At 37.2% G+C, this 12,412-nt stretch overlaps 1 pseudogene; it reads right to left on the minus strand.

Moving 5' to 3' along the window:
• Positions 1–2,020: 2,020 nt before the first annotated feature.
• Positions 2,021–6,782, minus strand: LOC123220099 (annotated as a pseudogene).
• Positions 6,783–12,412: the final 5,630 nt, after the last annotated feature.

A 12,412-nucleotide genomic window follows, 5' to 3' on the forward strand; every position in this document is an offset into this window, starting at 1 on the left:
TTAATAAAAAAATAATCAAATAAACTAGATTATAATTAAATTAATCTGGTTTGCGTTAACTAATTCAATTGACTCTTCTATTTTTCAAAATTAAAAATGGTCTTAAAATTATATTGTAAAATGAATTTTTTCATGACATATAAACTATATATGAAAACTGTTAAATTTGATGTGAGATTATTTTTTTCTTTATTTACTTCATTTATCTTTCTAATGGGTGTTTCTTATATTTTCAGATAATCATCATACTACTTGATGATTTTTAATCTTTCAACTCAAGAATGGATGAAATTATCCAACATAAATATCAAATAATTACAACCCTAATTTTAGATTAACCTACATAAATGTCAAATAATTATAACCCTAGTTTTAAATTAACATACTTGAGTTTAAATGACATTTCACCTATACTACTCTAAAAAATTTAAACTAAATCACCAACATACTTGATAATTTTCAATCTCTCAACTGAAGGATGGATGAGAGATTGAATAAAAATTCTATTCTTGATAATTTTAAAAAATTTAAACACAATCACTAGCTTACTTGGTAAATAATTCTACTCAACTAACCAACTTAAGTTAAATTTTTCCATAAAGTGAGAAGATCTGCTTGGTGGCAAAAAGGGTTGGCTTCAACACCAGTGAGTTAAATTTTTCCATAAAATGAGAAGATCTGCTTGGTGGCAAAAAGGGTTGGTGTTGGTGCCAACTTGTTCTTCCATTTCATTTTTATATAAAAAATAAGAAACTTCACCTGTTGTCCTACCATTGCGTCACTGTTGTCAATCCAAGAAGTTTTATCGTCGATCAATGATCGATGAAGCTGTTAACTGAATTTTCCTCGTTCACAGGAAAACAATCCGATGATTTCTTATGTTATATGTAATACTCTTATGATAGAAAATATGCTTTCGCAGAAAATAATTTGCAAGAAGGATGCAGAATATGTATTCTGCATACATTCACATGAATGAACACGTGGAAGAAGCAAGCATGCATAATGTATTTTGCATATTCCTTATTGCAAAGAATATATTCTTTGCATATAAAATATATGGGAATATTTTTATTGTCACCAAGTTTTGCCATGCGAAGGCCTTCAATTATAGGATTATTTTTGCATGTACTGCTTTAATATTAGATTAATACCAATCATGATTTAGAAAAATAAGATCAAGTAAATTTAAAATTTTTTAGATTTGAATTTAAACGTAATATAATTTAATCTAAAAAATTTTTAAATTCACTTAATCTTATCTAACACATATATAAACCTATTGATACCAAATATTTGCATATGTTCTCTCTTTGTATAATATATAAAGAGAATAGTGTTGTCTTGTCTAGTTTTTCAAAGTTGAAGATAGGGACAATTTAGGTAATCCAACATACAAAATGGTAAAAATGTTTAGAGTCTGAATAGTATGATATAAATGTATAAATGAGCTCAGATTAGGGTTAAAAATTAAATGTCCCTTCTTTTTGGTACTGCTTGAGTTCATCGTAGCTCTTCTCTTATACCTCTCTTTTGAATGCATTTCACAGGTCCCTTCAGGAGGATTTCCAAATCTTTTTATGTCTTTCCGGGGGGACATTGTGAAACATTTCCAGGTTCATTCCTAATTCCAACACTGCTCAAGGTCAAATGGCAGGAATAGAGGTTCATCATCATCCAAATCTTCCAGGGTCTCTTCAGGATAATTTAACAATTTGACTTCAGGATTGGAGCTACAAATTTTCTCCTCATCCAAAACCTGAGAAATCAATTGAGATAGGTTCCTATATCTATTTCAGAATTCCCTGGATCCAGGCCCTCCAGCAAAGTTTCTTCTGCAACAAGTTTTTTTTTTTTTTTTTCAGAATGCAAATTGTCAGGAAGGCCTGTTCCCAAATATAATTGATGAGGAAACCTAGAATATAAGAAGCCTGCAATTGCAAGGACCAGCGATTTTTTGAAGAATTCCGAAGAGACAAAAAGGAAAAATGAAAAATTAAGTTATGATGTGGTGACAGAATTGAAATAAGGAAAAAATAATTCTTCTAAGCTTGTACAAATCATTACATAGAAAAGAAGGAAATAGAAAAATAATTAATATGAATTCAATTGACAGGACAAAAAAACTGAAGAGAATATGAAGCTACAATAACACAGGTAGCAGGAGTTACTTTTCATTAATCGCTCACTGTATGCATGGGACTCTCTCATTAGACTAGCCTAATCAGATTAAAACTAGGATTCTATAAAAGTCATGATACCATCGCTCATTTACTTTCAGGCCACTGGAGAAAGCTTGCTGTTGCGCCAGCTCCAGTAGCTAGCTCTCATAATATCAACTTGCTCCAAAACATCACAAATTGCCTTAGCCAAGTCAGAATCAGCTGGATTATATTCTGGAGTCAGTGCATCTATGGCTTCTCTGAAGTCTTGACTTGGCTGAAAACCGTGGCAAAGCAGATCTAAAAGCGTGCTCAGAGCAAATACATAGTTGCCTTGAGTATTCGAAACCTTCAAACATATTGAGGAGACTCGAGGATCATTAATCCAAGACCCAGTGTCGTTCTTGTAAAGGCCTCGAAGGTATCTCCATGGGCTCTCATTATCAGGATAGGCCATAATGGCTTCAACAGTACAGCTTACTTCCGAGTTTCTCATGGCCTTGAGGCCCCCAATTAAGGGAGACCTAGTTATTACAAAGTATTGCCGCATACAGCAAACATAGAAATGCAAGTAAAAGGGAAGCATACAAAAGGAGACATCCTTGGAAACTGGCATGCTAATGTTACTGTACCAGTAAGGGAGCATTTTGCTAGTAAAAGAGAAACACACACAGAGGGTAACTGCCATAAAGTGGCAAACTTCTCCAACAACTCTTATATACAAAGAGCACATGAAGCCAAGGAGAACTTTAAAAATAATGAACCATGCATTTAAAAGTTTCAGGAAGGTTTTAATCAAAACTAGTGCTAAAAGAATTCAAAGAAGAGGTTTATGTTACTTTTGATCCCAATCTTCCATTCAGTTTCTAATGTAAAAGCTTAAAAGCTGGAACTATGGTATTCATCATGCATTTCATGTTTACTAATTAACAGGTATATATCCAGGTGCTTTTGGTACTAGTAAAACAACTAAAATTGCAAAAGAGCCTTCTTGATTTCATTTGTAACATTTAGCTAAAATATAAAAAGCAATTTTTGAGGATAGATAAGCATCCAGCAGATTCTTAACTACAAAGCATTGCCAGATGCTTGTGCAAGATAGAGTACTTATAGAAGCTTTCTCAAAAGCATCTCAGAAACATTCTTATTGTGGCTAAGATCCGAACAGCAATGTGTAGACATTTTATTATTACCTGATTCCATGCACAATTGTTGTATATATTCTCTTCAAGAAGCTGCCAACAATAGTCAAGTTCATCTTCCCTCCCTCCTAATGCCTGAAGTCCCACTGGAAAAGGTAAACTACATTTTTAATCCTATATTTCACTTACAATACAAAAGGTAAATGCCTAATGGAGCTATAACTACTCAATCAACCAATGGAAATTGAAAAACTAAAAAGAGTACCTAAAAGACTTTGTAGAAGTATTTTTATATTGTGTTGTTGATGTTTAAGTAACATGATGCTAACAAACCTGCCTATGGGACCTGGCATGATAATTTATGGGATCAGGGGAAAGTATCTTCCTGGTGAAATCAAGTTCCTTGCTTGTCAGAGAAGTCCCTAATTTCTGAGCAACCCACCGCCTATGATGCCTGAAAAACAGTGATCATCATTGTTTTCAGTGATACACCGGTGCTGGGAGCAAAGACTATAATGTTAGCCAGGTACAATTAACCTGATAATTTGTTTTGATCATTTAAGATTCACAAAGTCCTCCTATCGTTTTAAGGAAGCCACTACTTATTAAGGTCATGTGTGATAGCAAATCAATCTTGATGAGTACACAAGATTCAAACCATAACAAATCGACTCTCCAGCCTAACAACATACTACATACAGCAACGAGAACTAGTTTAACCTGATAAAGTACCTAGTGGATATATGCAAAGAGAATCTTTCCATAAAAATGAATTTCAGTTCATTTATTATCTTATTTCATTTCCTCTTAATAATTTTCAGAGTCGAGATAACATATAATGTTATAACTCATTGAAGAAGAATTTTCCCAAATGGCTAAATCACTCCATCCTACGCATAATGTGTTGGCTCAACAATTCGGAAACTGATAGGACCTAGGGTGTACAAGAAATATAAGGGCAAGGGCGGAAGATTAAAGTTGTGTGATGAGGTGGAGCAATCTAAGGAAAGAAGGGGCACATGGGCAACAGGGGAGAGAGCAAAGGAAGGAGCACAAAAACAGTATATTAAAAAAGAAGGAAAAAGCAGTAGGGAGAGATCAGAAAATTTCAGATAGTGTGGAAAAAATTGAGGGAGAGTGCAGGCCCATCGAATGCCTTGCATATTGGCTATTTTTCCTAGTTTATATAATAGGAATTTGTGGTTATCTTCTTTGTTTATGTAATAGGAGTGTGAGACACTTCATGATTTCCATAAACAGAACCCAATCTGTATTGATATCAATGTTGTGTGCTTAAATGAATATTCAATACAAAATTACAATTCTAGAATGTGTGTTTACTTTCTAAATTCTTCTATCGCTTTGTGACTGGATTGATTGTTGTGAGATTGTATTGAGTTGTGGTAGGAGTATTTACTTTGCTGGAAGTTGTGGTGCTTTGGCTGCGTTGCTGTGAAAATTTCTGCAGGTGAAGATTGTTAAACGGCAGCAAGAGCCTTGTTGTAAGAAGAGCACTTCAGGTACCTATAAAAAACATATGCTTACAGCATCAGACATTAGGTAGCCTGCTCAGAACCCACTTTCGCTGCTAGTGGATGATTTTTGAGACACATAACCATTTAACATTATTTTGTTCTATACTTACAAATTTCATATAGGGAGAAATAATAAAACTGAAATGATTATAGAAGCACTGATCCATCGGTTCACCATATTTGACTGTTCTAGAGTTACCCTTGGCAATACATCCAACAAAATCGAGTTCCTCAAGCAAGTCAGCATCAAGTGCTTCAAATAATTGATGCCTGAAATGCCAAACCTTCAAAGAAGAGGAGAAATGATGGCTCCTTTTGTATATTCTCTAATAGAACTTGTTCAAAAACAATAATGACACCAATTACTTCACCACAAGATCACAATGATCCCAAATATTTAACATTCATGAAAATCTTGCACATGTCCATTTCCCCATTCTGAGAAACACATTTACCCATTTTTAGTGTCTTGATCTGAACAAGTAAATAAGTCTAATGCACATGAAGATTACCAGAACAGTTTTTTGTATATAAATAATAACGTCACCAATAATTTCACCACAAGATCACAATAATCCCAAATATTTAACATTTATGAAAATCTTGCACATGTTCACTTCCCCATTCTCAGAAACAAATTTACCCATTTTAGTGTCTTGATCTGAACAAGTAAATAAGTCTCATGCTCATCAGGATTACCGGAACAACAGTTTTATGTACATAAATTTCAATCCTTGTAATATGAAACATTATAATTATAGCATTCAAAGTCAAACTCATACATACATTTGTACTTGTACATCATTATAAGCACTTTCACCTGCAAAAAAAACACAACCAAAATGTCCTGAAAATACAATAATTGCACAAAAACAAAAGGATTTGATGAATTACCATGTAATTTCCTGGATTGAGGATGGCTTCATGAGCTAGCTGAAGAGCACGAGGAGAGAGCTCGTTGGCTGAGTAGATGGCACGAAAGCAGTCGATGGTTTCTCTAAATTCTTGCTCGTAGGAAGTTGGAACAACAAGATTCGGGCCATCGTCTTGTCGAATGGGTTTGACATCAGACCACTCTGGTCTTAGGCTCAGTGGCATCATCTCTTGCTCCAACTGCTCTTCATCTGAGTCCATGGTTCTTCTTTTGCTTTATACCTGCTTGACTCAAGATTCAGAGAAAATATCCTGCACACATGTTTTCTGTCCATTAACAATTGAGGAAATTTTTTCAAAACAAACGAATATGTCCTTGAAACTAAGAAATATTTAGGTGTTTTGTTATCCAACACATAATCTTTTTCTGTAAAAACAAATAACCACCTCTGATCACTCTACTGCATATACAATAAAACTAAAACTTAAAAATCATAAATATTGGAAAGTTAAATTACAAGCATAAACTATTAAAACATACAACTTTAAATATAATGCAGTGCCAGAATTTGGTGGGAAATTTCTCGAGAGCAATTTTGTTTCATTTATTTCTAAAAGGAGATCAAGATAAGTTTATATGGATTTAGTTTTAAACAAAAAATATAGCAGTCGGCAATCAGCGAAAATAAACCTGACTGAAACAACTTAACAAAATTCAATAAAATCACTGAAAATTATAAAAATACTGAACTTTGAACTGGTTTCTAGCAATGACATTCCCTTCTATTTTTAATAAAACAAAAGTGATCAACTTTGAATTTTTACTCCTCCATTAATGTCAAATCTGCGCAATTTTTTTGCATAAAATACAAAAATACCCCAAAATCACAAAACCCTAATCATCATAATAATCAGCAATTCAATCAAACAACAAAATGAGTTTCTTTGGTAAGCGATAAGAGAGTGATGCGTCTGCTTGATTTTTTCATGAAGAAATTACAAAAAGATTGAGAGGAAGGGAAAGAATGCAGAGAAGGAAGAAAACACGTGAACTGTATTGGGTGCCCAAAACTAAGTCATTTAATTATGTATTCGTATTTACATTATTTGAGCCCATCAAAATGATGACGCACAACTTATTGTCTCAACGACACCGTTTCATTATTACAATAGCAATCTTCCAACAATTCTAAACGACAATGTTTTGCTTAATTTCTTTTACTAACGCTACACCGCATTATCTAACTACCCACAACTGCTGCTTCCTTCACCGTTTTATCCACCAGTCTTACTTACTTCCATCATGCATTTAGTCGATTTACTCTTCCATCTGTTCAGCCTGCAACAGTTGCCCCCTCCCGAGCTTCCCTGTCCTCAAGGGAGAAATCAGGGAACCAATGCCTGAGCGTCTCAGTAAACTCCCAAGTTGCAGTCTCGGCTGACTCCCCTTGCCATTGAATTAACAGTTTGGCAGGTGGAGCATGGCCACGCTTGACAAGCTTCCTGTCAAGGACCTTCTGAGGATATCTAGCAGCCTTTTGGAACTGTGGTGGTAAGACAGAAGAAGCTTGGATCCGAGCATAAGTCGGACGCTGAAAGGAAACATGGAAAACATTATATATCATGGCATCGACAGGGAGCTGTAACCTATAAGCTACCTTCCCAATAGCTTCAATAATTTGATATGGCCCAAAATACTTAGGTTGGAGCGTAGGATTGCCTTGATGAACTGACACCTGACGACAGGGTTGCAATTTCACATAAACCAGCTCAACAATCTGGTAGCTGCGGCCAGTCCTTTTGCGATTAGCCAACAACTTCATCCTATGCTGAGCCCTTGTAACATTGCGCTGAAGAATTTTGATAGTCGACTCTCTTACCCTCAACATAGTGTCCACTGCAGCCACACTGGAATCCTTTAGGAAGTAGGGGAGATGCAACGAGGGAGGATACCCGTAAAAGCTTCAAAAGGAGTCATAGCAATGCTTGAATGATAGCTAATGCTATACCAATGTTCAGCTAAGGATAACTAGTAAGCCCAAGTCTGAGGAAGTTCCCCTGCCATACATCTTAAATACACCTCCAGACACCTATTCACCACTTCAGTTTGGCCATCCATTTGAGGATGGTATGCTGTGGAATATTGGAGGCAAACTCCCTACAATCTGAAGAGGTCCTGCCAGAATTTACTAAGGAACACCACACCTCTATCACTAGTTATAGTGTGAGGATTGCCATGGAATTTGAATACATTATCCATGAAGAGGTGAGCTACTGTCTCCAATGAAAATGGGTGGTTGAGAGCCATAAAGTGACCATATTTGGTTAGTCTGTCTACCACCACCAACATGGATGATTTCCCTTGAGATTTCAACAACCCCTCGACAAGCCCATGGTCAAATCCTAGAAAACTCCTGATGGAATCAACAAAGTTTGCAGCAATCCAGAAGAGGCATGATTTTCAGGTTTATACTGCAAGCAAATGGAGCAAATTCGAACGTAGTTGCAGACAGCTTTCCACATACCTCTCCAATATACTACAGAAGCGAATCTCTTCATAGTAACCGTCACCTCTGAATGCCCCCCAACAGGAGAATCATGGAAGAGCTTTAACAACTGATCTTGCAGGTTGCAACAATTAGCAACAACCAGTTTACCTTTCCGTCGCAATTGCTCATGCTACCACTCAAATTTGCTATATGCTTCAGGATCTTTTTCCTTAGCTGCGATAATGTGCCTCAAGTGAATATCCTGCTGCCAACCTTCTTCAATTTGGGACATCAATTCAATAGGTATTACAACCATTGTTAAAGTATAAGCTTGCAAAAAGGAGGCTTTCGAGAGAGTGTTAGCCACTACATTCCCTTCACTTAGTCAAAGTGCAACAATTTTGCCACCCATACTTGTTGAGAGGGAGTAGTCACTCTTTGCTCTAGTAAGTATTTTAAGCTTTGATGGCTAGTTCTTATAATGAAACATTGAACCTTCAAATAATGCTCCCATTTATTTACCATGAACAAGATTGCTAACATTTCCTTCTCATATGCAGAGAAAAGGCAATTTCTGGGAGACAAGACCTTGTTGATATATTCAATAGGGGTGGCCTTCTTGCATCAAGACTACACCAATTCCATAACTCGATGCATCTGCCTCAATCAAGAAAACCTTGTTCATATCAGGGAGTGCTAAGAATGAAGTTGCACTCAAACAAGACTTGAGTTGCTCAAAAGACAGCTGTGCAACTTCATTCCAGTAGAAGGATTCCTTCTTCAACAACTCAGTGAGAGGTCTAGCTAATTCTCCATATCCCTTTATAAACCTCCTATAACACCCCGCAATGCTTAAGAATCCCCTTAACTGCTTTGGTGATGCAGGCACAACCATGTCTCAGACTGCTGCCACTTTCTGAGGATCAGTTTTTCACTCCAGTAGCACTGATTATATAGCCTAAGTATTCCACCCATGAAGCTCCAAAAATATACTTGCTTCTCTTAGCATACAAATGATTCACCTCTAGCAGTTTCAATACAACCTACAAATGATTCAAATGATCATCTTGATTCTTGCTATATATCAAGATATCATTAAAAAAAAAAAAAACCCAAAACAAACTTCCTTATGTAAGGATTAAATATACCATTCATGATGTTTTGGAAGGTGGAGAGAGCATTGGTGAGACCAAACGACATCACCAAAATCTCATAATGTCCCTCATGAGTCTTAAATGTCATTTTATCAATAGAAGAGGGATGCATTCAGATTGGCCAATATTCCGAACATAGGTCAATTTTTGAGAAAATTACTACTCCTCCTAGCTCATCCAAAAGCTCTTCTATCAAAAGGTATGAGATACCTGTCCTTAATGGTTACTTGGTTGTGTGATCTATGGTCTATGCACATCCTCCAAGTCCTATCTTTTTTCTTAACCAATACCACAAGGCTGGAGTAGGGACTGCTACTATTTCGAATCACCCCTGAATTGAGCATCTTCTGCACCAACTTCTCAATCACATCCTTCTGAACTCTACTAATCTATATGGTCTGAGGTTCACTGGTTTAGCACCTTCTTGAACACAATTTTGTGATCTTGCAGTCTTGTTGGTGGCAGGTCTGTTGGCTCTTCAGAAAGGTCTGAAACTTGACCAAAAGGTTCTCCAATTCACTCTCAAGCCCTGCTGTGATATCCTTACCAGCTTGCAAATTATAAAGTTGCATTTCCACTCCTATAGTAGTCACCAACATTAACTGAATGAAAGCCAATTGCTGGTGCTTACAAAGAAGTTTGTTCAGTTACTCCTCTCCAATATAACTGTTAGGATCCCAACTGCAAGGTATGGGACTTGGATCCCATATTGGAAAGTATGGGCAACTAGTGTAGGGTTTTTATGGTTTTGGGCTCTCCCATCTCAATAGCTAGCTTTTGAGGTATGGTTCTCCTAAGGTTCGTATCAATTGGTATCAGAGCTATCACTATGTCTCTCAGTTGCAATCATGCAGCGCGGGTGATGACGCCAACATTGCAATGTTCGCCTGGGGCTAGCAAAGAGCTAGCACACAGCCAGCCTGTGTGGGCGTCGGGGCTGCGGACCGTGGTGGTATGTTAGGATCCCAAGTGTAAGGTATGAGACTTGGATCCCACATTGGAAAGTATGGACAACTAGTGTGGGGTTTATATGGGTTTAGGCTCTCCCATCTCAATAACTAGCTTTTGAGGTGTAGTTTTCCTAAGGTTCGTATCAATAACTCACCTTCTTATCTTTATATCCTTGCAAGAAATACTTCTGCTGTCCTATAAAAAACCTCATAGTCAATGTCTTAAAATTCCAAATTATGTCGCCTAACCCTACCAACCACTGTGCTCTCAAAATCAAATCAGAGCTTTCCAATGGAAGTGTATAAACATCACTGTAATAGCTTGTCCCTGCACTCAAACATCCAACCCTTCACACTAGCCTTTGCACTGCAGGTCTTGGCCATTAGCTACTATGACTTGCACCCTTTCTACTTTCTTTATTGGACACCCTAACTTCTGAGTTGTGTACTGACTCAAAAGTTATGAGTGCTCCCCGAATCCACCAAAATAAAGAGTTGCCTCCTGCCATGCATGCCCATAATTCTCATAGTACGAAACCTCACTAATCCTTGAAAAACCTGAAAAGAAAGCTCTATCAATCCTGGATTCTCTACTTCTGCGACAACTACTTTAGTAGTCTCTTCCTCCACAGGTTCCATATGCAACTGAATAACAAATGCTTGCCGCTTCTTGCATTTGTGTCTTTGCACAAACCTCTCATCACACCAAAAACATATGCCCTTTCACCATTTTTTCATTGAACATATTACTTGTAGCTGTCTTTGGTGGAATTGGCTATGATAATTTAGGGATATTTGAAGCAGGCAATAATCCAGCAGAAGTAACTTGCTTAGATGGTCCAACATTAACATTTGTCCCTAAGTCTACAGGCCCACCAACAGCAGGTACCTAAAATATCTTCACTCCAGGTTTAGGCTGTTTTTTGAGAGCTGCCACTATAATCTCTTGCAACTTTGCTAAAAAGTAAGCTTCAGATAATGACCTAGGCTTAAACATACGTACTGGCATCTGTAACTCATCTATCAATCCCATTAAAAAGAAACTGAAAGCTTGATCTTCACAAATACCGGTCCTAGTAAATAGCTCATCAAAGCAATCAAGGTAATGTTGAAGAGAATCTACTTGTCTGAGATTCTTCATATCAGCTAGAGGATCATCATAGGCGTAGTTCCCAAACCTTGCTCTCAGCGCAGCGGTATACTCCTCCCAAGATAACACCATATCACCTTTAGTCTTCTTGAGTCCCTAGTGCCATTGCATAGTTCTGCCATCCAAATACAAAGCCGCAATTTTAATTTTGTCCGTAGTAGGAGTGCCATCTGCTTCAAAGTAATACCGAGCCTTCAAAATCCTCTCTATTAAAGTGAGAGAAATGCAAATGCGGTGCTCTGCCCCAATGATGTCGTGAATCCATCATAGCCTTCGATGTACCTTTTTCCTGCCTTGTTGCGACCTTAGAAACAACCTCCGTTTGCTGGAGACTCAGTCCTTCAATCAACTTTTGTAATTCCTCTATCGTCTGCTAAAGTCTTGTTTGAGACTCTTGCAAACGATCCTGTTGCCCCTTCTCCGATCTTGTCACTAATTGCGCCACCATCTGTGTCATCTCACGCCGAAAATCTTGAAAACGAGTCCCATCTGCCATGGCCAAGTCTTGGCTCTGATACCACTGATACGTCTGCTTGATCTTTTTTGAAGAAATTACAGAAAGATTGAGAGGAAGGGAAATAATGCAGAGGAGGAAGAAAACACGTGAATTTGTGTTGAGCGCCAAAAACTAACTCGGTTCATTATGCATTCATATTTACATTATTCGCGTCCATCAAAACGATGACGCACAACTTATTCTCCCAACGACACCGTTTCATTATTACAATAGCATTCTTCCTACAATTCTAATGGCAATGTTTTGCTCAATTTCTTATACTAACACGACACCGTATTATCTAACTACCTACAACTACTGCTTCCTTCACTATTTTATCCAACAGTCTTTCTCACTTCATGCGTTCAGTCAATTTACTCTTCCGTCCGTTCAACCAACAACAGAGAGTATGAAGGATACCGGGGTGGGTGTACCCACAAATACGACCGTAACTTGTCGAT

Source organism: Mangifera indica, chromosome 7 (genome assembly GCF_011075055.1).
Source record: "Mangifera indica cultivar Alphonso chromosome 7, CATAS_Mindica_2.1, whole genome shotgun sequence".
In the NCBI taxonomy this organism is placed as follows: Eukaryota; Viridiplantae; Streptophyta; class Magnoliopsida; order Sapindales; family Anacardiaceae; genus Mangifera; species Mangifera indica.